Raw genomic sequence first — 23392 nt, 5'->3', positions numbered from 1 at the left:
CGCCGGTGTGCAGGAGGCCCTAGGGACAAGGCAAGGAGCCAGGAAACTGTGCTGACGTGCTCTCCCCCAGCCTCCTTGCTCCTCTCCATTTAAACCCACTCAACGTCTGCTTGTCCGTCCTCACTATTGAAACTGCCTTCTCTTCGGTGAAAAGAGATCCATACCTTTTGCCTTCTGAGATCTTAGGTGGTACAGTTACCCGTCTTGACTGTTGGCTTGTCTTTAAATTCTTAGCAACTATAAATAAGAGACAGAGGGGGCATCGAAGGTAAAATATACATTCCCAAGCTAAAAAGAAGGTAGAAATTCAGATGCCTGAGGGAGAAGAGGCTAATTAGCTGATCATGTGGCCAATCTCATCTTCTGGGTTGGACCTGGATAAACTCTGTGCCCATAATAAGAATTCTCAGAAGATACAGATAGGCTAGCCACTAGGCTTTAGCGTTTTTGTTTTTGTCATTAACGCTGGGATTTTTCCAAACGTGTCCATTTCTGTTTTAAAGCCTGGTTCCTTTAGCTCTAGGAGTGAGCTGAGACATCTGGATCCCGATCCACTGTAAACTGGATTGGATAGCACCTGGGCTGGGCACTCACTCCAGTTAAGCAGGTGTCTCAGCATCCTTACCCGGAGATGTGAAGCAGAACCAGATCTGCGAACAGAATCCATTCCTCTATTTGTGGTCGAAATCCGATGGGCTCAAGTTATCCGCCTCCCCGTAGAAATATCTACATGTCAAGGAGTAAACCTGATAATTGTCAGAATACAGGTAATACAGCAAGAGAGAATCCCAAACCTGATTGACACTTCTGTTACATAATTACAAGTTCAAGGCATCTGGCCTTTTACCACTTTATGGTGAGTCTAGAAAGTAGGCCCGATCTTCTTTAATTTGTAACTATTTAACTGAAATGTGAGGTCCAGCGGCCTTGTTCTTAGCCTTCTGGGCGGCCTGACATTGGTATGCAGAACCCATGCAAGAAAGCACAGCACACTATCAGAGGAGACGTGTTTGATTATTCTTTAAAACCAACTAAGAGAAGTTAATCTCATTGAACTTCTTTTTATTCAACAAAAGAGTTGGATGTTTCCAAGTCTAATGTGACTATAATGTTCATTAAATGGACTTCTTTACACCTTTAAATGGATTAACGGCACATCTTCACAGTCTAATTATTATACATGTCATTCAAAAAAATCACAGATCTAATTCAGAGGATGATAAAGGCCTTTCTTTTACAACTATGGAAAAGACACTGCAGTCAATGGGTGTGATTTTTATCTGGGCCTTTTTTTCTTCTTTTTTTTTTGGGGGGGGAAGGGCACATGTTGCTCCACGGAGGTGGGAGTGGAGGATGTGGTGACGGTGCCAAGTGTTTTCTGCCCCGGTAATTTTAGTTCAGAGATTTAGATGCTGACCAGGCCGGGTCCTGTTCCTTCTGGACTCACCGTGCCAGGTACCTGAGTGGTGCCTCCCACCCAAGCGTGCTCAGCTAATGACTTCCGTGTGTCTAAGACAGCTCTTACTCAGATAAGCGATAAATTATGGACCGCCTGCTTTCAGTCTCAGGCCGCTGGGGCTTCGCTGAGTTCCTTTACCCAAACCTTTCTTGAAAGGCAGAGAACCTCTTCTCATCACACCCCAAGAAAGAGCAGTTCGGTTTTCACGTGTATATTTAACACCCGCTATCTCTGGGCCCGAGCGTGGCTCCTTTTTTCGGGGGGTGCATTAACCTTGGCACCTCGCTGGTGTTCTCAGAATGTCACAGCCTTGCTCGGCTCAGGGTGGGTACAGAAAGTTCTAGGAGTGATCCAAGAGCTGCAGGGACATTTCTCTCCCAGGGGAAGGGACGTCGAGAAGGGGAGCCTGCCTGATAAAGGCTTTTTTAGTTAATGCTGAAGAAGGCACAGATTCGTCTTCCTTCCTTCATTTCGCCAGTATCGATGGGACGTTTTAATAGATCAGGTGCTGGGTGTAGCCCATGAGATGCTGTGCGAGGTTGAGCAGACACCATTCCTCCTCTCAGGGCGCCTTCAGTCTAAGAGATGTTGACAAGTTATTTTGTAAATCCAGGGAGACTCCAAGTTCTCCAGGTGAGAGGGGCTTGGAGGTAGCAATCTGGTTAGAAGGTGACTCTCGAAGTCTGTTGGCTTTGAAGTTGCACTTCCCTAGCAAGCTCACGCTATTTTTATATACATTGTCGCCATATGGAGTGTTTGTCGTGATGGATGGAGACTGGGGGCTTGGGGGAGGCTCAGAAATGAAGTACCTAATCCCTCCCTTGGGGCCACCACTTGGAGCCAGGAAAGAACATTTTTATCTCTCAGAGAGACTGGGGCGGGAGGGGGGATCACAGGTGAGGATGTAAGGTGTGTCTTTGGAGCATCTGCAGGGCTTCATGGAAGAAATTGCACTGTGTCCGGTATCCTGGGGGGGAAGGCCAGCACTGCTACAGCCAGTGATTGGCTTGACACATTATCCTTCCTCCTGAAGTCTCTGTTTTCTCTTCTGTCAATAGGGCTAATTATACCCACCTGCCAGGGTTCTTGTGGGGATTTTGAAACAACACACATATAAAGGGTCTAGCAGAGTGCTTGGCACACAGTAGGTGCTTAGTAAATACTACTCCCCCCCCATCCTTCCCTATCAGCTGCCCCCTTCATCGTCCTCTCTTCCCCTGCCCCATTATTAATCTTCATAGTTAATCATTTAACTCTGAGTTAGGGCTTACTTCATGAACCAAAGTGTAAAGCTCAAAGCCTGCCTGTACTGGGGTCAATAACTTCCCCAAGGACAATCCTAAAGCATGCATCATTCCAAAGAGCAATGGAATGATGGGGTTGATATTTGGTTAGATGGTACACCTTTGGTGTGGGCAGCCACATGACCACAGTCTAAAGAGCCAGGAGCCCCATTTCAGGCTCCGCGGTCTCACTCTCAGCCTGCTTCCTCGAACACCATCTCGGGTCTCCCAGGTGCCCACTTACAGCTTTGGATTAGACATGAGGCTGGCGTGGCCCAGGCTTAGCACGCGCCATCCTCAAGCCTGAGCTGTCCCAGCTCAGACGTGACACTTCTGCTCCCAGCTCTGCCCACCTTCTGGTCCCCTTCATATCTGGTGTCCCAGGGGCCATGGTGGCAATGCCTGGGGATACTCTTAGAAATAAATGCTGGTGCTGAGGCAGAACACTCTTTCATAAATCTTTAAAGATCCATGTTGTACCAATGTCAATTATGGGAATTAATTGCTCCCTAAAACACAGAGAATTGTGCTACAAAGAGTCAACATTAGCTCAGGAACTGTAAACCTCTCCTTCCCATCTTCTGAAGAAACAGGGGGAGGGTACCTTGCTAGAGCAAACATCAGCCCTTCGCTGTGCTGGGGACTGTGCCCTGTTGCCAAACTCATAAATACTGAATGAGTAAATAATTTTGTTTTCTCTCTTTGCTATAAAGATTCAGTCTTATTTGGTCAAGTAACTGCAGGGAATATCATTAAATACTTTGCCAACGGTGCTTTCTCTAAGCCATAGTCCGCTCTTGGAAGATGCCCACAGATCAATCTAGAAAGTCAAGGTGGAAGGAGGTGGGGAGCAGACCCAACTCTATAAGCAGCTTCTCAAAATTGGGGCCCTCCTCACTGAGAGAGAGCAGTCAGCAGAGGAGACAGTATCCAGTCACTCATGTATATACTTGCTTAGCTTCTCATTACCATTGAATATTAAATTACAGGCATCAAATTTTTACCCAGACAATTTCGTAAGTGATAAAAAGCCAGAGAAAAATTTAGTTATAAAAATCTGACTTCAGGGTATTTAATAGGATTCTCATATTTCATTTTTTATGTTGTAAAGTATATAAATGGATACAACTTTAACAACGTAAAAGTGTGGTGAGAGATACAAATAACATGTGTGTTACATATGAGATGAAGTTAATGCCAGAAAACAGAAATACTACTTTGGGGTTCCGTTGTGGCTCAGCGGTGAGGAATCCAACTAGGATCCATGAAGATGCGGGTTCCATCCCTGGGCTCACCCAGTGGGTTAAGGATCCGGCATTGCTGTGAGCTGTGGTGTAGGTCGCAGATGCGGCTCAGATCCCGAGTTGCTGTGGCTATGGTGTATGTAGGCTGGCAGCTGTAGCTCTGATTCGACTTCCGCCCCCTAGCCTGGGAACTTCCATACGCCTCGAATGTGGCACTAAAAGACCCCCCCAAAAAAAGAATACTACTTGAAGATTTTATTCTCTTCCAGTGCATTCTGTGATGATCCTCTTTTTCCATCTTAGATGTATTTGATCCGTAAGACAGGAAGAGTTAAATAGCCTCCTTCTCTTTTATGTTAATTTTGTCTTAGGCTTATCAGGTAATAGACAACATGCTTCGAATTGCATTCATGCAGAGACCCAGCGCCAGCGTCGATGCGTGGGAGGGAAAAGGATCTTTGTTCAGGAAGTTGCTTATTGGACAATTAACATGTGAAAACTATACCAAACAGTATGTGAAAAGGAGAAGTTCATGCTGAATTTCCAAAGGGCGGAGGCTCATTCTTCTTATAGCAAGACGACGACAACTCGTACTTGATGGAATAAAAGAGATCATTATATTTCGGTCTCTAAGTGATGATTAGAAATGAAGCTTTGTGAATTCTTTCCTAATGGGGCCACCTGTCACCCTTCAGTCTTTGTATGTGATGGTATTTTGTTACTGAAGACCTCGGTCCAAGTTAACTCTTCCAAATGTCAGGGACCATGCATGGCCTGACTCCCCCTATCTTGCCATGATGAAGAGATGCATTTGCAGCCAGTTATCCACCCTCCACCCAACATGTGATTGTGCTTTCAGTGCCTGTGACAGGTTTGTAAAGCCATAGCAAAGCCATAGCACAGCCAGGTGTTCAACCGTCATCGCTTGCCCATCACCAGACTTGATTGCTGAGACATCTGTAACAGGGGGCGATGCCGCCCCCATTCCCTTCCCCTCCCTGCCAGCTGCTGCCAGCTGCTCTGGGCTTATGGTGGCTGCATCAGGCTGCTATGGACCCTTGGGACTGGCAGGGGCTCTGTGTGGCCTGTGGTCGGGTGAACTGGGCTTCCTGGACCTTGCTCAGGGACGCAGAGAGAAATGCCAGCCCCGTATCTTTTCTACTGGCAGGCCGGCTGCGTGTGCTCCAGGCTTTTCCTCTGAGGCTGGACACCTGCAGCTTGGCTCTGATCACTCTTGCGACCCACAGGCTCTCTAGGGGCATAGCTGTCTGTGGACCTCTGGCGGATGGTTCGAGATTCTGATGACTCTGGCAGATGATTTGAGATTTTTTTTTTTCTATCTGCGATGGCCCTATTGGCAGCTGTTTGATCTGTGAGATAAGAAGTGTTAAACAACTCATCATATCTTATGCTAATTTTGCCCCAGGCTTATAGGGAAATAGGTAAAACGCTTTGATGTGTATTTATTTAAGGACTGCACATCCGCTTTGGATGCTTAGGGCGGGGAAAGGATCTTTGTTCGGGAAGTTACTTATGGACAATTAACACGTGGAAACAAACCCAACAGTACATGAATGTGATAAGTTCATGTTGAGTTTCTAAAGGGTGAAAGCCTAACCTCTTTTCTTTCTTACAGGGCCAGAAGCCTGCGACAGTAGGTTCAGCGATGGCTTTAAATAGTAGACTCTCCCCCAGATCCAGGGTGGAGTGGGGTGGGGGCTTCGGAGGGGTATGGCCTGACCTAGTGTTCGTCCCAGGGCTCTCCTCTCCTGGGCAGAGGGGTGTGGATGGAGCACAAGGCCCACAGGAACTGATCTGATAAAGGGCTTTCATTAGGTTGTGCTTTGTGCTCCATTCGCTGGAACAAGGATGGGAAATCTTGGCGAGTCTTTCCCAAGTGATGATGCTTTTCCATGTGAGTGAAGAGTGCTTTTCAGGGTTTGGGAGCGGGGCTGGGAAGTAACATTTGAGGGCAAGTCCACACAATCGCAAGTGCCTGGGCAAATTTTCTTACCGTGGGAATTACAGCCCTATAGGTCCGCGTGCATTGGGGCCGGAACATTGTGGGAAAATATAATTTCACGCTAATCAGGACTTCTCACAACCCACTTCCTGAAAGGTTCAGGTTTGGGCCAATGAGGCACATTTTCATTAGTCATCAAAAGTGTTCACTCCTAATGTAGAAAGAATCCTCAGTACTTTCTTGTATCGCTCAAAGGCTTCCTTGCTGCAAGCTGGACCCAGCGGAAGTGAGTAGTGCCAAACTAACACCTTAACCTATTCAACTCACCAAGTCTCTTGCAGGTGATGGGTCTTTAACATCTCCAAGCCTCCTTCCCTCCCCTACCTGGAGGGACAGTCACATCAGCACCTGGAGTGGCCGAAGGGAGCGCTGCCATCCTCAGGGAGCAGGTTGTGTGATTCTGACCACGGCCCCCAAATTCACACCTGTTGAAATAATATTGGAACCACATTTGTAGCTAATCGCAACCAAGATGTCAACTCAATTAGTCTGAAAATAGGACAACCCATGAGACTCTGCTCCTCCCGGGCTGATGCTCCCAGCCAAGTCCAGGCTTGTTGTCTATTATCCAACAAGCCCAGGACAAAATTAACACTAAATATAAGGTAATTTAATTAACTCCTCCTATCCCAGCAGGCAGGTCCCAGCACCCTGTGCGCCCCACGCCTTCGAGCAAGCAGAGGAGTGTGGCACCCCCAGAGTGTAAACACTTAGGCTGTGCTTTCACTCCTTTAAGTGGGCGATTGGCAACCAAAGATCTCTAAGCGCTCAAGCAAAAGTATAGTTTTTTCTTATCCTTAAGGACATGGTAATAAGTTACATGGAATCATGGGAAAACATACCTTCTAAGAGTCAGGATTCTTCAAGGAAAACACGCACTTTCTGGAGAAGAGAGGGGAAAGAGGAGAGTGAGAAGGGGGAAGAGACAGAGAGAGAATGCAGAAGACCCTGACTTAAAAGGAACAAGGGGAGTTTCCATTGTGGCTTGGTGGGCTAAGAACCCTATATAGTGTTTGTAAGGAGGCAGGTTTGATCCTGGTCTTGCTCAGTGGGTTAAGGATCTGGCGCTTCCACAAGCTTTGGCTTAGGTTGCAGATGTGGCTTGGATCTGGTGTTGCTGTGACTGTGGTGTAGGCCACAGCTGCAGCTCTGATTTGACCCCTAGCCCGACAACTTCCATATGCTGCAGGTGTGGCCTTAAAAAAAATGTAATAAGGATAAGATAGTTTGAAAGGGCCAAAAAAAAAAAAAAAAAAAAAAAAAAAAAAAAAAAAAAAAAGAGAGAAAAAGCAAAGACAACACAATAAATATAAGGAAAAAAATACACACTTTGTGAGATTTTTGTTTTATTACAAAGACCTTCCGTGAGCTGCTATTTTTAAGAGACATAATGTCCCCTTTTATTTCCAAATTTTAAGAACAAAGCTGACTCTTGACTCTCACCCCAGTACCCTGAACATCAACCTGTTTAACTATTCTGCCCATTTTCCCACTTTCCAACATTAAGCCAACACAAAGGACATAAAGCAATGGGTTATGAGTTTTATGAACGCAAATCACAACACTTCAATTTATAAAGATGAAGCAGAGAAGTTGAAAAGGATAGGTAGGAAAAACGAGGCAGCTTATGGCTGTAAAGGTTAGCAATCTGACCCTTCACTTATAAACGGTTTGTCACTGGAAGTGATAGGAGAATGTGGGCTTTCCACTGGTGTCCGTGGACCGGGAGAGTTTGTTGGAAGACATGCCTATGTCCTCACTCAGTTCTCCTGGTGACAAGTGACAGCCACGCCCAAGGCTAGCTGGGCTCAGTTGGTGTGGCTGCAGGACGCTGCGTTTCTCCATGGGAAGCCAATTAGATTAGGCATCAAAACAATAAGGAGGTCGCAGCACGTTTCCAAGTGTAGATGAAATCAGGTACCTGGGTCAGGAAGGACCAGGTCAATAAAAGCCTGCAAACTTCATTAAAAGGCAGATCAGCGGGATAGACTAAAATCATTAAATATGTTAATTTGCAGCCAGGAAATGAAGCCTTGGGGAGAAGCCAGTGGCTAGTGGGAGTCCCAGACTTGAGGTTTTATATCAGTGGCTCCCTAGGTTCTCTCCTTGGTGACCTTGGATGACCTTGGTTGACCTTGGGTGCTCTGGCTGCCAGTTTCCTTGTCTCTTTCATGAAGGAGTAGGTGCAACATCTAAAGCTGACTCTCATTCCATGTAGTTGGTCACTCAGGACTCCAGACACCTTAATCAGGTGCTTCTCAGCCAGGGCCCACATTGGAGATACCCTTTGAAATAGCCCAAAGCCCAGACTCATCCCAGATCAGGTGCATCAAAATCTCTAGGGGGAACTTGGGAATCAATATTTTTTTAAAGTTGTCCAGGAGATTCCAATATGTGGCCAAGCCTGAGAACCACCCAACTGTTATTCATTCTAATAAACAGGAACTAGAGACACCCAGACACTCCCTCCTTTGCTGCCCCATCTCCCATCCTTGACGAGAGCTGGCATTTTCTTGATGGGAAGGGATCAAACCAGTTGCTCCAGTTCACATTCCATTTCTGGGAAGAGGTCAGGAAAAATCTGAATCTGTGCCAGATCACAGGTGTAGATGAGAGCAAATGGCAAAGGCCTGACATCTACCTGGCCTGCTTGCAAACGGACCTGCTGGAGAAAGCCGAGTGGGTCATCCCCGGCTGGCGTGGAAGGTGCAGGCCATTTTGAGGACTTAAAGCCCATCTTTGCTTCTTAGACTGGTGCTCCCAGCCCCCAGGGAGGCACAGGATGTTTGTTTGTTTGTTTGCTTTTTACAGCTGCACCCATGGCACATGGACGTTCCCAGGTTAGGGGTCAAATTGGAGCTGCAGCTGCTGGCCTCCACCACAGCCACAGCTACATCAGATCCTTAACCCACTGAGCAAGGCCAGGGATGGGACCTGACTCCTCATAGATACTAACTAGTAGGGTTTGCAACCCACTGAGCCACAGTGGGAACTCCAGCACAGGCATTTCTCAGCATGGTCTCTTGACCGTCCTCCAGGAGGGAGAGAAAACTGGGACCTGTAAAAAATCAGCATGAAAAGTGGGTTCGGGTGAAGTCCTCTGTTAGGCAAACTGCACCGTGCTACATGGAGTGTCCTCCCCAGAACCTTGAATCTGACCTTGTTTGGAGTAGAATCATGATAGAGGCGGTTTGGATAAGGTCCTACGGGAGTAGGTGGGCCCTTAATCCACCGTGACCACTGTCCTTAGAAGAAGACGGGGGAAAGGAGACACACAGCGCTGATGCCATGTGTTAGCTTGGGCTGCCATACAAAATATCAGAACAGAACTTTGTTTTCTCACGGTTGGAACCTCAGTGTCGATCACACAGTCGGCAAATTTGGTGTCCTCTGAGACCTTTCTTCTTGGCTTGGCCGCCTTCTTGCTGTGTCCTCACGTGGTTTCCACCAGCCTGGTATCTGTGTCCCAATCGCCTCTCCTTACAGGGACACCAGTTCTATGAGATTAGGGCCCATCCTCAGAATCCCATTTTAACTTCATTACCGCTCTCAGGCTTTAGCTCCAAATACGATCACATTCTGAGGTCCAGAGATGAGGGCTTCCTGGGAGTGGGAGGAACACAAGTCAGCCCAGGACACTGTGGGAGGATGGAGGCAGAGGTTGGAGCCACACACCCAGAAGCCAAGGAATTCTGAGACTTGCTGAGACTTAGAAGAGCTGGAAAGAGCTGGAAGAAAAGCCCCAGAAGGATCTTCCCCTGGAGTCTCCAGAGGCCCTGCTGATGCCTTGATTTCAGGCATTCAGCTTTTAGAACCATGGGAGCCTAAGTTTCTGTTGTTTGAAGTAGCTTGTGGTTTGTGATTAGTTGTTACATCAGCCCCAGGAAACGAATACAGCTTGCCTTGTGCTTTTTCCTCTGTGCACCTGCTACATGACTTAAACGTCTAGACACGGGGAAAGCTTGTGCCCTCCAACCAAGCTGTGCTGCCTCCATAGGCCACCCCACGGGGCCGCAGGAGAGCCTGGGAGTCAACTTCTCACCTGTCGCTACTGCTGCCATCACTGCCACACTCCACACCTTTCCGGAGGGGATCCTGGGGAAGGCCCAGGCCAGGCTGGGAGGAGCTCCTGTCACGCCTCACTTTTTCCTGGCGAGGGGTCCTATGGGCACAGTCCTGGATGCGACACCCCCATCAGAAGTTCTGTGTGGGATCGGCCCTCATCTTGGGACTAGGGGATGATTTTAATGGAGTTCTGGTGCCTAGTTATTACTCTCAGGGTCCAGCCCAACCTATGGTCCTTTGCAAGCCGTGGCAGCTGTGAGCAAGGCCCTAGTGTGGCCAGCCGTGCCCAGGCCGGGCAGCAGCATTCCCGTGATGTGACAGGTCAGTGTGTGGACCCGCTTTGTTCAGCAAGTTCATTTACAGAAGGAGATTGCTGTGCTTTCCTTCCTGTGCCCCCACCCTCCTTCACAGGGTGGAGCTGAGCTGTCTAGCTTTGGACCACATGGGCAGGTTTCTGATCACAGAAGGCACAGAAAAGGGGAGTGGGCCACGGAGACCACATGGAGCAAATGTGCAGGAAGAAGCTCCAGCTGCAAACAACAGAGCACAACTGGCCCCTTGAACTGCTAGGCAGCACAGCTCTCCTGGGGGCCATTGAAGAAGCTGAGGCTGTGCTGTCTATTGAGGGAATGAATGGGTTTAAACAGGCAAGTGGAGGTGCAGGAAAGCAGCTCCCCTGAGGGTTTTGCCCCCAGGAAGTCAGCAGCCCTGGGTTCCCCTCCTGGTGGGGTGCTGGAGCTGCCACCTCCCTTCCAGGTTTCAGTCTAGGGAGGAATTAGGGTGCATGACCTCCAAGCTTCTGTGACTTGGTCACTTTTCTTTGCCAGCCATGAAAGCAGCAGGAGGAGCCTGCATGGCGTGTTTTGTCTGTTTGCTTGCTTTTGGCCCCTCACTTTGCAGATGAGCCCAGGGGCGTCATTCCGCCCTCCAGGTACCTGCAAATAACGAGCACACATAGAAGGTCGTGCAGAGCCCAGGGCCTGCCTGAAACTCTCCTTCTGGGGGGACTGGGTTTAAGAATGATTTGTAAATGCAGGAGGAAGGGAAAGACGGGGACGAGGAGGGCAAAGGGCCCCAAAGTGGAGAGCTGCCCCCCATTAGATCAGCGAGCAGCAGGCAGCCTTTCTCCCTGGCAGGAAGCACCCCAGCACGCGATGAGTGACAAGAAGCCGCTGCAAGGTGCCCACTTTTTCAAAGGGAAAATGTAATTTGTAAACAAGCAACATCTTAACAAGCTATAAACCACCAGCCCTGACTTCTAGCAGATTTACTGATGCTTGAGTGATTAAAATTCACAGTGTTTTTTCCAAACCAACTCCGTTAATTTGTGGCCTGCGATTCATCAGGGACCGCCTCCAGCTCGCCTTCCACCCTAGTGATGCAGGGCGGGGTCCGAGCGGGTTTTCCAGCAAGAGCTCGGGCCCAGGGCGGTTCGATCTTGTCGTCTTCTCTTTCCCACCGAGGCTGGCCTTGTCCTTCAGAGGATCGGCTCTGTTTGTTTTGTTTTTAAAATTCTAGCGTTCCAAAAATCACCCATCATTTATCACTCATCTTCGAGGAGCAGTGGCGGGCCGCTGCAGGCTGCATGCTTTTCCTCCAGACGCCTCCCCTCTGCACCCCCCGCTCCCCACCTCCTCCCCACCAGGGAAATCAAGAAAAACAAGATCCTACTTGTCCAGGCCTTCGGAGACGCCTCGGCATTGCTGGAATCGTCACAATAAGTGGTCGTAATAGAACCATAGACAGGCCTGTAAATACAAACTTGCTCGGTGGAGTGGCAAAAAATAATGAAGTCATTAGGTGAACTATTATCAGCACCTGTGACTGATTGGTACCAGCACCTTTCGGGCTTTATTATATGATTGTTTGCCACGAACAATAAGCAGATGCTGACGAACGTGCGAAGCGTCAGCCTCGGCACCCAGCCCCCTTCCCCCGAGGGGCCCCCGTCACCCCGAGGTGCACTGTCCAGATGTGGGAGCTGCCCGCTCAGCCCCTGGAAACCCACAGCAGGTAAATGAGAGTCCTGCTTCTCAGCCCATTAGGGTTAATGCCACTTTAATTAGCGATTGATGGGCCGCCTAAGAGGTGCTATGTAATGCGCCACTTCTAGGCGAAGCGTGTGTCCCACAGACCGACCCAAACCAAGAGACAGTCGAGGGAACGGAGACGTTCAAAGCCACTCACTGCTGGTTCTAAGTGGAAATGACCGTTCAAATGCTCAACCTGCAGCCTGGCACCTGGCAGACCACCCTTCCTCCTAGTTGCGATTTTTGCACCGACGTGCCCCATTGCCAGCAATAATAATACTAATTTGATGATAGTGATAATAGTTAATGCTTGTAGTAGAACGAGGCATTGAGCCCTCTTTTAAGCACTGTACATAAATTTCCTCATTTATCCTTCACAGTGACCCGGTGAGACAGATCCTGCTATCACCCCATTTCAGAGATGGGGAAACCAAGGCGCAGGGAAGGGAAATGACTCTTTCAAGGTCACAGAGCCAGGATTCCAAGCCAGAGAGTTCGGTGGCAAAGTGCACACTCTTCATCCTCTGTTCACTGCCCCTGTTCAGTGGGTTCCTTACAGGACCATGGAGCCAAGGATGCTGAGAGAGTGTCTAGTGGAGGTTGGGCAAAAAGGAGGCGGGGTGAAGAAGTGGAAGAGTCATGCTAAAGACGAAGGTGAGAAAACAGTTTCGCAGACTTGCAAGTGGACTTGGGAGAATCCAGTGCCTTTCCTTAGCTGGAGAAGGTAGACTTCCAGGTACAACCATCATGCACACGGAGGCATGTGTCAGAATTCCCATCCTCATCTAGAAAAACATGTGATGCTGGGAGAGGCCACCTGTTTACTGAGAGCCACAGATTCACTCAGGCTCTTGGGGTCCACTAACTGCGACTGGCTGCTTACATTCAGGATTTAATCTTTAAACCAGTTGAGTGTGTTGGATTGCTAGCAATGTGACTCTGTTTCGCAAGTTTCAGGTTAGTGGGAGGCAATGTCATTTGCTGTCACCGTCCAATCACCACATCTGGCAGAAGGAAGCTGAACAGTGGCTGTTGCTAGATAACCATGGACAAATGACCCAATCGCTTTGGACCTCAACTTTCTTATCTGTAAAATGGGAATAATGACCCCCCCCCACCCCTGCCTCATAGGCTGACTGTGAGGATCCAATGAGTTAATAAACATTAATCACTAATTACAATGTCCACATACAAAGGTGAATTATCTGCGAAGCTAAAGAAACTGAAGCTTTAGGTCCTGGTCTTGCATCCTTGCATGTCCCCTTCCCCAAAGCACTATATTTTGTATTCATCATTTTGTCTTTTTCTTAAAGAGGATTCCAGCTTGCATAAGCTTCAAGCCCCTCAAAACTTGGATCCACCCCAGGGTTACCTAGAAAAGGAAGCATTTGGTTTGGATGACTGCTGCGGACGCACCTAGTGCAAAAATGCAAGCTTCTAAGTCTTAGTCATGGACAAACATGTGCCAAACCCTCATTTGTGGACTGGGGCACAGACGTATTTCTCAGTAGACAAGGAGCCATAGAAGAGAGCATGTGCCAGGCTCATGGTAGAGTGACCGACTCATCCCAGTTTCCCTGGGACAGCACCAGCTTGACTTACAGCGTTGAGTCAAATTTCTGCTGTGCAGCATAGTGACCCAGTCATGCATATATACACATTCTTTTCCTCATATCATCTTCCATCGCGTTCTATCCCAAGAGACTGGATCTTGTTCCCTGTGCTATACACTAGGACCTCACTGCGTATCCATCCTAAATGTCACAGTTTGCATCGACCAACGCCCACCAGCACCCATTTTAAAACCTAAAGCACCACGTCTCTGAAACCCCCTCGGTCCCGGGTGAGCCAGGATGGTTGGTCGCCCTCCTCAGGGAGGAGAGATGCATGTCACTGTTATGCACCATGGAGCTCGCAGGTCAGCGATGCCTGGTGTCTTGCAGGTGCCCGGTAACTCTGTTGAGTGGGCAGTGTGTACACCAACTGTCCTGCTTTCTGAGCTGGAGGGAGGGGATGCTTGGTGGTCTGGGGTGGGGGCCGGGGGAAGCAGGGAGAGGGCATGGAAATCCAGTGTGAAAAACAAGTCCGTGGTGGTGAAGTTGGGTCAGAAAACTACTATTACTGGGAGAGAGGGTTGCGGACTGGGATGAGAGGAACCCCTCAAAGGCAGGTGGGGTGCCCAGACCCCGGGTAGTTTCTGTTTACTTCTGGGTACCCGAGAACCGACAGCACGTCTGTCTTCCGTGTAGAATCGCCACGTTGTCATTTTCTCAGCTCGGAAACTCCGCCTGCATCCAGGCAGAGCCCGGAGTACAGGCTGGATCTGGCTGGGGATAAACGGTGCCCCAGGCGGGTCTGCGGCTGGCTCTGGGCAGGCGGGCGAGCTGCTCGGCCCCGATTCCACATGCTGTGTAGACTCCAATTACCCGAGGACTTAGAGATCAAACAGCCCAACTGTGCTCCACAAAGAAAGAGGAGCTCTTAATTTCACTCTGTGCTGCACCCTCCTGCCAGACCCTGCAAAACAATGCTTTGCATTGATGTCCTCCGGAGCCGCAAACCTTCCTGAAACTGTCTCTGCTTATCCCAGCCACATCTCTATGAAGTGGACAGGGGACAGGGTCCGATATTTTAAAGAACGGCCCGGGATATCATGGCAGCCACAGATGGCTTAAAGCACTCGCTCCTACTTTGCCAAGGACAGAGAATTTAAAAATTGTTATTTATGTTTACTTTCAGTTATCCGTGAAAGGTGTTGGAAGTGGAGAAAAATTGTTTGTATTGGCCCCTCGCTGAGTGGTGGCATAGACGCAGAGGACCTGAAAGAAAACAGGAAAGCCAGCAGAAGGCCAAGGGCCAGAGACTGGAATTTTACAGATTTTATTTTTCTCTTCTCTCATAGTACAAATACAGGTCGTCATAGTCAGGGTTTAGAGTGGGGAGAAGCACAGCCCAAAATTAGTCTGATTTTTTTTTTTTTCAATGATAAGGTCAGTTCAAAGGGAAATACTGTGGACAATGCAATCATTTTGAACATGTAAGATGAAGGAAAGCCAAAATATTTGGGGAAAAAATTCTTTGTAGACATCTAGCTAGGTAGGCAACAAATGAGAGCTAAGCCTACAGATCTAATTTGCTTTCCCATATGTTGATATTAAAAGTACTTTTAGCTTTCAGGACAACAGATTTGTAATTAAGAAGAGTGTACTAAAGTGATACAGAATTTCAGGGTTTTTTGATAGGCGACTTCACCTGTATAATAATCATGTCTGCATGCTGCTACTTGTTTAGAAGCTTCTCTAGAAATGAATGATACAGATACCGTAAACGGATCCGCATTTCCCTTTGATAAAGTGAAAAAGAAATGTTTGAGATGTAGTTGAAACGCTATCACAACACAGGGATCAGGATAGAGCTCAAAGGCAAATGCAAATATCTTTTAAAGTGAGCATTCTATACAGAAAACATATATTTATAATAAAAACTGACCTTAATGTTAAGGGGAAATGATGGTGCAAGCCTTTCTATTTTGGAACTAATATGCTACCTTGTTTCTTATTTGATGGTCTTAAAAAGCAGATCATAGGACTTTGAAAGCAGCATTTTTCAAGCACTGTCAACACGCTGGTATAGACAACGAGAGAGAAGCCAAATTGTCCATTTGTGAGATTCCTAAGCAATTTGTCTTCATTTTAGTTGTTTACTCTCAAATATTGAATGCTCTTCCCACCATGCCACTGTATCCCCCTATTGCTAAGTGATTTTTGTAAAATTTACACTGAAATGACTTACTATCCCACTTCAGATGGTCTTGAAGACATGTCTCTGAAATAATGGAAGAAGAACTCAAAGTGCTCCCTCTCTTTTGCACTGCTTGCCACCACAGGAATAAACCTGGAGATACTTATTCTCCGCTACTAATTTTGGATCTCTTCATTGTTTTACCGTAATAGCCCTCAACTAGAAAGTCCACGATCAACATCGGATTTTGATCATTGTGACACAGGGTAACGCAATCCATTACAAAATGTCACCATCGTGCACATGTGTAAGAATTAAGATGTCTCATGAATGAGCACCGAATGCTGGATAAACGGAGCCACCTGCCACAGAATCTTCCCCCGTGCAAACTCAACAATGCTAAGCAGGTCATCCGGGTTCTAGAAGTCACGGCCGGATCATGGCTTTCTGCACACAGTGATGGTTTCTGTGGGAAAAATGTAGCAGGGAATGTCATGCTCCTTACCTTGCTTTACACCACAACTGTTGGAGGCAATGCTTTCTCCGATTTCTTCCGGTTTTGCTTGGGATCCAGGAAGAAAGAGTGTCCCTGATTAGTAACTTCTCAGATATTCCTTAGGACACAGAGATTTTGGGAGATACTTTGGCATGCCAGCCTCAGTGTGCCCTCTCAGTTTAAAGCCTGGAAGGTGGACAAATGTACATTGGCTTCCCGGCAGGCACTGAAATTCGGAGCAGACAGCTGGCTCCAACAGCCTTTCCACGGGAAATGAACACAGTTTCTCAGATGGCCACTAGATGGCGTATGACAACCATTTGTGTCAGCCACGCACGCGTCCCATCTGTCAGTAACTTAGCAAATGTGCTCAAAAACAGTTCCTCCAAGAGAACTTCGCTATTGGATTGTTCTTATCATTTCAATCTTTATATGGAAATTTCAATGCTTCTGATTTATGTCTGGGAAGTCGATGAACTCTTCGCTGGAAGAGACAACATCACAAAGTGCATTTGTTAGGTTCATAAACATTGGCACTTACAGCTGAATCAAGACACAAATATTAACTGTCAATGTGTATCCTGCCCATTTATCTACCAAAGCTTCCACAAACTTTTATTAAGTGTCCAAAGTGTCTATGGTGTGGGAAATGTTACTTGTGCTTCTAAACTATTGAAAGAACATTCCGTTACCAGAAATTAACCAAGTGCTGTAAAATAAAGACATCAATTCCATGTTTTACAGTCGGGCTATCAGTGTAACGTTGAAACAAAATATGTGCTGCAATGTCAGCAGCTTCATATTGATATAGAATAAATCTGAAGTCAACAACAAAAAAAGATCAAGTGAAGTATTTGGTAAATATTCCCCCCACCCGCACACCCAGAGCAAAATATGCCCCTTTTGCCTTAAGACAGGTAATTCCTATAAGAAGAATAAACTAGATCTAGAGTAGCGTTAGTTTTCTCTTTCGTGTCCTTTGTTTCTCATACAGGAATGACATAATGGGGTACTCATAGGAATGAGTATTTTATGACATAATTTTTTAAAAGTTTACTTGCTGGTAGGTTTAATAATTATAATGGCTTTATCACAGTGTTCAGAAGGACATGTGGCGACGTCTTCTAAAGTGAGTTCCACACCTGTAGAGATAATCAACAAATTTCTAAGATCCTTTCCACTTTTAAGAATCAATGATTTTAAAAAAGGAGCGGTTAATATCTTTCGCTCTTTTCCAAATAGGTGTGATATTTCTTCTAGGCCAGCCTCTACCCCAAAGAAAAGAATGGTCTCATTTTTAGAATTACTGGCTGTTTGTTTGAACTAAAGAATTAGTTGCATTTCAAAACAAAGACATGCCTAATGAAATGATTAAAACATACAGAGCATTAAATTATAAGCAGATGGGGGTGAGAGGGGGCCGGGGGGGAGGTGAATTTGTTAGAGACCCGAGTCCAGGGAACGCTGACAGCTTTGGGTCTTTCGCAACAGCACAGAACATGATTGTTTCAGCAATAAAAGATAAGAAAACAACCCCTGAAAAATAAATCTGTTTTCTTTTTTGATAGACAGGAACATGCAAGAAGAGCCAGAAAGTAAAATCCATGTGTTACTATAAAGGTTGAAAGGGATGGTCCACAATGATGCTGGGAAAAGGAACCAGGATGCTGGCAAGTGTGTCATAGTGGCCAAAAGTCCTAACTCAGTGAGCCAAGAGGATCAGACGGGCCCAGGATAAGTCATGGTTCAGGGTTTGGATTCTTCAGAAGAAGAAGTCAGACATGCCCGCCCCCTCCCCCGCTGCAGTCTGGTCCCAGTTATTCATGAAACGTCTTCTCTCTTCCCTCCTCCCTGAAATTTATCATTTTAAATGCTGCTCTGTATCGTTAAAAGATAAGAGTTTGATGAGATAAAGTTTAGAATAGCTAAAGAAGAAGTTTGGCGAATGGGAGCAGTTCACAGACTGTGCAAATTGTCTAAGTGACACTTTATAGTTCGATAGAATCCAGGAGAGTTTTATCTTGAATTTCTATCAGGCTACATTCAGCAGGAGCTTGTTCCCTGGAAATGGGCATTAAAAAAAAAAAAAAAAGAAAAAAAAAAGCCCTGTGTCGTCTCTCTCTTTCCTGGATATACAATGGCAGTTTCGACCCATTTGAGCCGCCTTCCTGAACAGCAGCACTGATTGTCTTTGGGTGTGGGTTAATGGATGTAGGTCTGGAGATAAAGGAAATAAACCCTCTAAGATTTTGTCGAATTTTTAAAAGGCATCTCACCTTCCTAAGTGGTGTGTCTTCTTTGTCCTGGATATCTGTAAGGGAGTGGACAGCCCCACTGTGGCGACTGTGGCTTGCACCTGGGGCCAGGGCCAGGCTCAGAGTGGGGCAGGGGGTATCGTTTTCAGAATTGAAAGCAGTTCTTGCTTTAATAACAGAAAGAACAGACTGAAGATGAGTGTGGTACACACACACACACACACACACACTCTCTCTCTCTCTCCAGGGAGAAATTTACTGCCTTGTTCTCTGCCCCATTTCTATCCACCTGAGCCGCCCCTGTGTGTGTCCACAGCACTTGGATGTCTGGCCACGTGGCCGAGAGCTCCGCTCTGAAAACCGACCAGTTATCGCGGGGTCTTTTTTCTGGAGCACCGGGCCCCGACGCTGAGCAAGCCTAAAACCCAAAGCTGGAGGTGCAAGCTCTCCATTCTGCTTTGCCACCTGCCTTATTAAAACTCTCAGCGTCATCTCTGCCCGGAGACAAGGTCTATTGCGTTCAGGAACTGAGGCAGTGTGTCTCCTTCCCAAATACTTTGGCCCATTTCCTGGGCAGTGCAGGGTTCGGTGGAAGGCTTAGCTCCCCCCCCCACCCCCCACTGGCTTGGTTCAAGAATAGTGACACCCCTTTCCACCTCCCCACCCGGACCCCTGTAAGACTCTTTTCACTTTGATTGTAAAGTTCTGTTGTGTGTGTCCTAGAACAAGCCTCATTCGACTCTTGGACAGTAAATGACCATAAATGCATAAATGTAACATTTATGTACAGAGTATACAAATAATATCTGTTGACTTTCTACCTGTAAATTTGGCAGTGTGACAGTCTGCCCTTTCCTCTTTGAGAAAAGAATATTTGAAGAGGTTAACACCATTTACATTCATTAATTACTGCCTAGAGTGGAGGGTGGGGGCCCAGAAGCTGGGATGTAGCAGGGATTTAGCTGGCTTATCAGGACTTGCTGAGGCCATGAGACAGACTGACTGATGGGTGGACAGATGTGGGGAGAGCTAGGCTCTTGGTGGGGGTGGGGGGCGAGGGAGGGAGCCCGAGACTCATAGAAAGCGGCTACTCCCTCTGTGTGGACAAGGCGCCACCCGCCTCTTCCTGGTCCCTCCAAGGTCCCACAGGAGCAGAGGGATGACTGCAACTCTGCAGGCGGACTGGGAAGAACCCAAACCTTGGCCTGTGATTCTGGCTGTGCCCCCATCAGGCACAGCCATGTGAAGACCTTGAGTTATGTCCTCTACAAACTCAGTTGAGTGGTTGCATCATTAGTGTCCCCCTTCCCCTTGCCACTGCCCCTTTAGCATGGTAGGAATAGTAGTGGCTAAACGATCGAGAGCTTACTGCCTTCAAGGTGCTATGTAAGCATCCACATGCATCGCACCCCATTTGAGCCACCCAGCCAGCCTATGAAGTGAGTGCCATGTTCAGCCCAAGCCCTGCTCAGAGCGTGCTCAGCCCATAATAAGAGCTCCAGGGAGAACAGTCATGGCCAGCACTCTCTATGAGTTCCTTGCATGGGAACAGTCCTGTGAAAGAGGACAGAGGTACCGAAGAGTGACTCACCCACAGGGACACATACTCCGTATTCTGGTGGGGACAGTGAGCTGCTGGGCTGGAGGCCTTCCTGTGCCGGGGCCGTCACCCCAGCGGAGAAGGGTTGAGTGGCTCAGTCTACAGGGGGTCAGAGACATGGACGGGCCACCCCTGGTCCTGGAGGACTTCACCTTGTGGGTGAGAAGTTGCAAGATGCAGAGGAACAGAAAAGTGTAGGAAGAGGAGCACAAGGTATACGCCAGAGACATACACCGCCCACACGCTCAGCTCCAGGAGGTGCTTCGGGCCCAAGGAGCACCCGAGGAGGTGGTCGGAGATGCAGACCCCTGGACCCCCATCCCCAGAGATGCTAATTTGCTGAGTCTGGATTGGGCCACAGAATTTGCACTGTAGTCAGGTTTCCAGGGGCTCCCTATGCTGGCGGTCCATAACCCTCACTCTGAGAAACAGAGACCTAAAGGGGACCAATCAGAGTGGACTAGGGGGGTGTTGAGGGCTTCCTGGAGGAGGAGGGAGGCTTTGAGTGGCCCTGACCTTCCTGACGAAGATCATTTATCTCAGCTCTTTGCCTGATTAAAAATGAAACTGTAGTAGATTGAAATCAAGCGCGCGGGGGGGGGGCATACTTTCCAAACATATAAATCATAATTCTTTAGGACTGGATGCTTGCCGCGGTGGGGGGTGGGGTGCAACAGATAGAAGACAAAGTCACGCATCCTGCCTTGGGAGCTGATGCTGGGAAGATGAAACAAGGCCCAGATGAGTTCCAAGGTCCCCAGAGTGCACTTCAAGGCTCTGACCAGCCAGGAGGAGGCTGAGGGGCGCCTCTCTCAGCCTGTCGTCCAGCTGCCTGGCTGCAAACAGCTGAACTTCAAAAGAAGCCTGGGGTTTACCCAAGGCAGCTGTGGTTGTGTGGTTCAGGGGAGCTGAAAACAGCGGAAGAACAGGAAGAGAGAAAGAGAGATTCAAGGAGGAATGAAGAGCCTTGGGATTGGGCTTCATTTATGGAGGAGATGGGCACTCTTGGCGGTATCTTCCACATTTGTGTTTTAATCAACACTGAGTCAGAAAATCGCCCTGATAATCCCTTGACTATCCATGCGGAGAAATTGTTTCATGGTAATTCCACCTGAAATGCTTTCTCGAGCACATACTTTAAGGACTCCCATTGAAACATCCCAGGAGCTGGGAGGCAAAGATCTTGGGGCATCCATGTCATGCCCAGCAAATGCTTCTGCAAGTTTTTTTTTTCTCTCCCTTTAGATGCTGGGATTCTAGAGAGTTTGGCTAAGGGGTGGAGAAAACCCCAAACAAACAAAAGAAAGCCACTCAAGATTTGGGGTACAGAGGAGCTAAGAGCCTGAAACTTGTTGTGTCTCAGGAAGACAACAGAAGGCAGAGCCCTGAGCAGGTTCACAATAGGTGAGATGGCCTTATCAAAGGAATCACTTTCAATGGCTTCAGTTACAGGAGGGAAAACATGGGCTCAGTGCTGGAAGAGGTTAAAAAAAAAGAAAAGAAAAGAAAAACCAAAGCAGGGCTTGTGCAGAACAAGAGAACAAGCAAAACAAGGGAATGACCTGCCAGAGAAAGTGGAATTTCCATCCCTGGAGCTATTCTGAGCGAGAGGAGGGGACCTCTTTATTACAGGTTGTTTAGAGTAATGAATTCGATCCCAGCGCGATGCATGGGAATGGACTAAATGACCCCGGCGAAGTTCCTTCCAGTCCAAACAACTCCATAATTATTGACCCAGGTGGCCAAGGGTTGGTCTCAGAGGAGGAAGAGTCCGTTTTCAATTGACTTGTGAGGGCTCAGTTGCCAGCAGTGCTTTGTCATTGACTGGATCGTTTTCAAGTCATCTTGTTTGGCAAAAACGACAATGGGGAGGCCCACTCAGCAACTGGTCCTGAGCCTTTGCTGAGGGTCTCCAGGGTTCGAACCGTTCCGGCCAAATGTAATTCCCAGGTGCACGGGGCAGGCTCTGGAAAGTTCCCAGAGGTCTCCTGCAGAACCCTGCAGCTCCGTGGAGAAAGAGAGGTGGCAAGCCCCCTCAATGTTTTCTCCTGCTAGAAAGTTCCATCCAGTGGCCTCTACGGCTGGTTGATGGAGGTTCTCCCCAAGGACATCGGGCAGAGTCTACCTCGAAATGTTTTCAGTCACGTGGAATGAGTTTGAAATTACTCTGGTCGCCAGCTCTGCAATTCCGCTGTTTTGTCACCTCAGTAGCTTGATACCAGGATGTGCCCCCCATCAAAAAAAAGTCAAAAGAGACTCCCAGTTGGTTTTAAGTTCCCACTTCTCTTTTCATCTTCCAGTCTCTGGGAGAACATTTTAATAGGCATTTTAGGAAACCAGTTTCAACCTTTTACGTACTTATATTTATACAATAAATATTTCGTAACAGTAGTTTTTTTTTTTTTTTTTTTCTTTTTGGCTAGGCATATGGAGTTCCCGGGCTAGGAGTCAGATCTGATCCATAGTTTCAACTTAAGCTGCAGCTGCTGCAATGGCAGATCCGCTGTGCTAGGCAGGATCGAACCTATGACCCAGCACTACCAAGATGTTTCCAATCTCTTTGTGCACAGCAGAAACTCCATAATAATAGTTTAATGAAAAAAAAAAAAAGCATCAGGAGTTCCTGTTGTGGCTCAGTGGGTAAGAACACGACACAGTGTCCATAAGAATGCAGGTTCAGGAGTTCCCATCGTGGCGCAGTGGTTAACGAATCCGACTAGGAACCATGAGGTTGCGGGTTCGGTCCCTGCCCTTGCTCAGTGGGTTAAGGATCCGGCGTTGCCGTGAGCTGTGGTGTAGGTTGCAGACGCGGCTCGGATCCCGCGTTGCTGTGGCTCTGGCGTAGGCCGGTGGTTACAGCTCCGATTCAACCCCTAGCCTGGGAATCTCCATATGCTGTGGGAGCGGCCCAAGAAATAGCAACAACAACAACAACAAAAGACAAAAGACCAAAAAAAAAAAAAAAAAAAAAAAAAAAGAATGCAGGTTCAACCCCTGGCCTCACTCAGTGGGTTAGGGATCCCATGTTGTTACAAGCTGTGGTGTAGGTGGATGCAGCTTGGATCAGGCATTGCTGTGGCTATGGTGTAGACCAGCAACTACAGCTCTGATTTGACCCCTGGCCTGGGGACTTCCATATGCGACATGTATGGCTGTAAAAAGAAAAAAGAAAAATCAAAAAGAAAAGCATCAGCCC

The 23392-nt window shown here is 47.7% G+C and overlaps 1 long non-coding RNA gene across 2 annotated transcripts; it reads right to left on the bottom strand.

Annotated features, from left to right (window-relative positions):
- Window positions 1-1045: 1045 nt before the first annotated feature.
- Window positions 1046-16692, bottom strand: LOC110256780 (uncharacterized). 2 transcript variants are annotated; one of them, XR_014827061.1, is made up of 5 exons: window positions 16351-16586; window positions 9353-9612; window positions 6852-6891; window positions 6277-6434; window positions 1046-5356 (listed from the first exon to the last, which is right to left on the bottom strand). It is a non-coding gene; the product is annotated as an uncharacterized LOC110256780 (long non-coding RNA). The 2 variants fall into 2 exon arrangements; XR_002338762.2 differs by lacking the exon at window positions 9353-9612 and having other exon boundaries at window positions 16351-16692.
- Window positions 16693-23392: the final 6700 nt, after the last annotated feature.

This window comes from Sus scrofa, chromosome 14 (assembly GCF_054392235.1).
Source record: "Sus scrofa isolate SSC_HxYL_T2T_F1_AM1 chromosome 14, Sscrofa_HxYL_maternal_Yorkshire_Landrace_v2.0, whole genome shotgun sequence".
Lineage (NCBI taxonomy): Eukaryota > Metazoa > Chordata > Mammalia > Artiodactyla > Suidae > Sus > Sus scrofa.
Note: the sequence above shows the minus strand (reverse complement) of the source record. Positions and strands in the feature narration are given on the sequence as shown.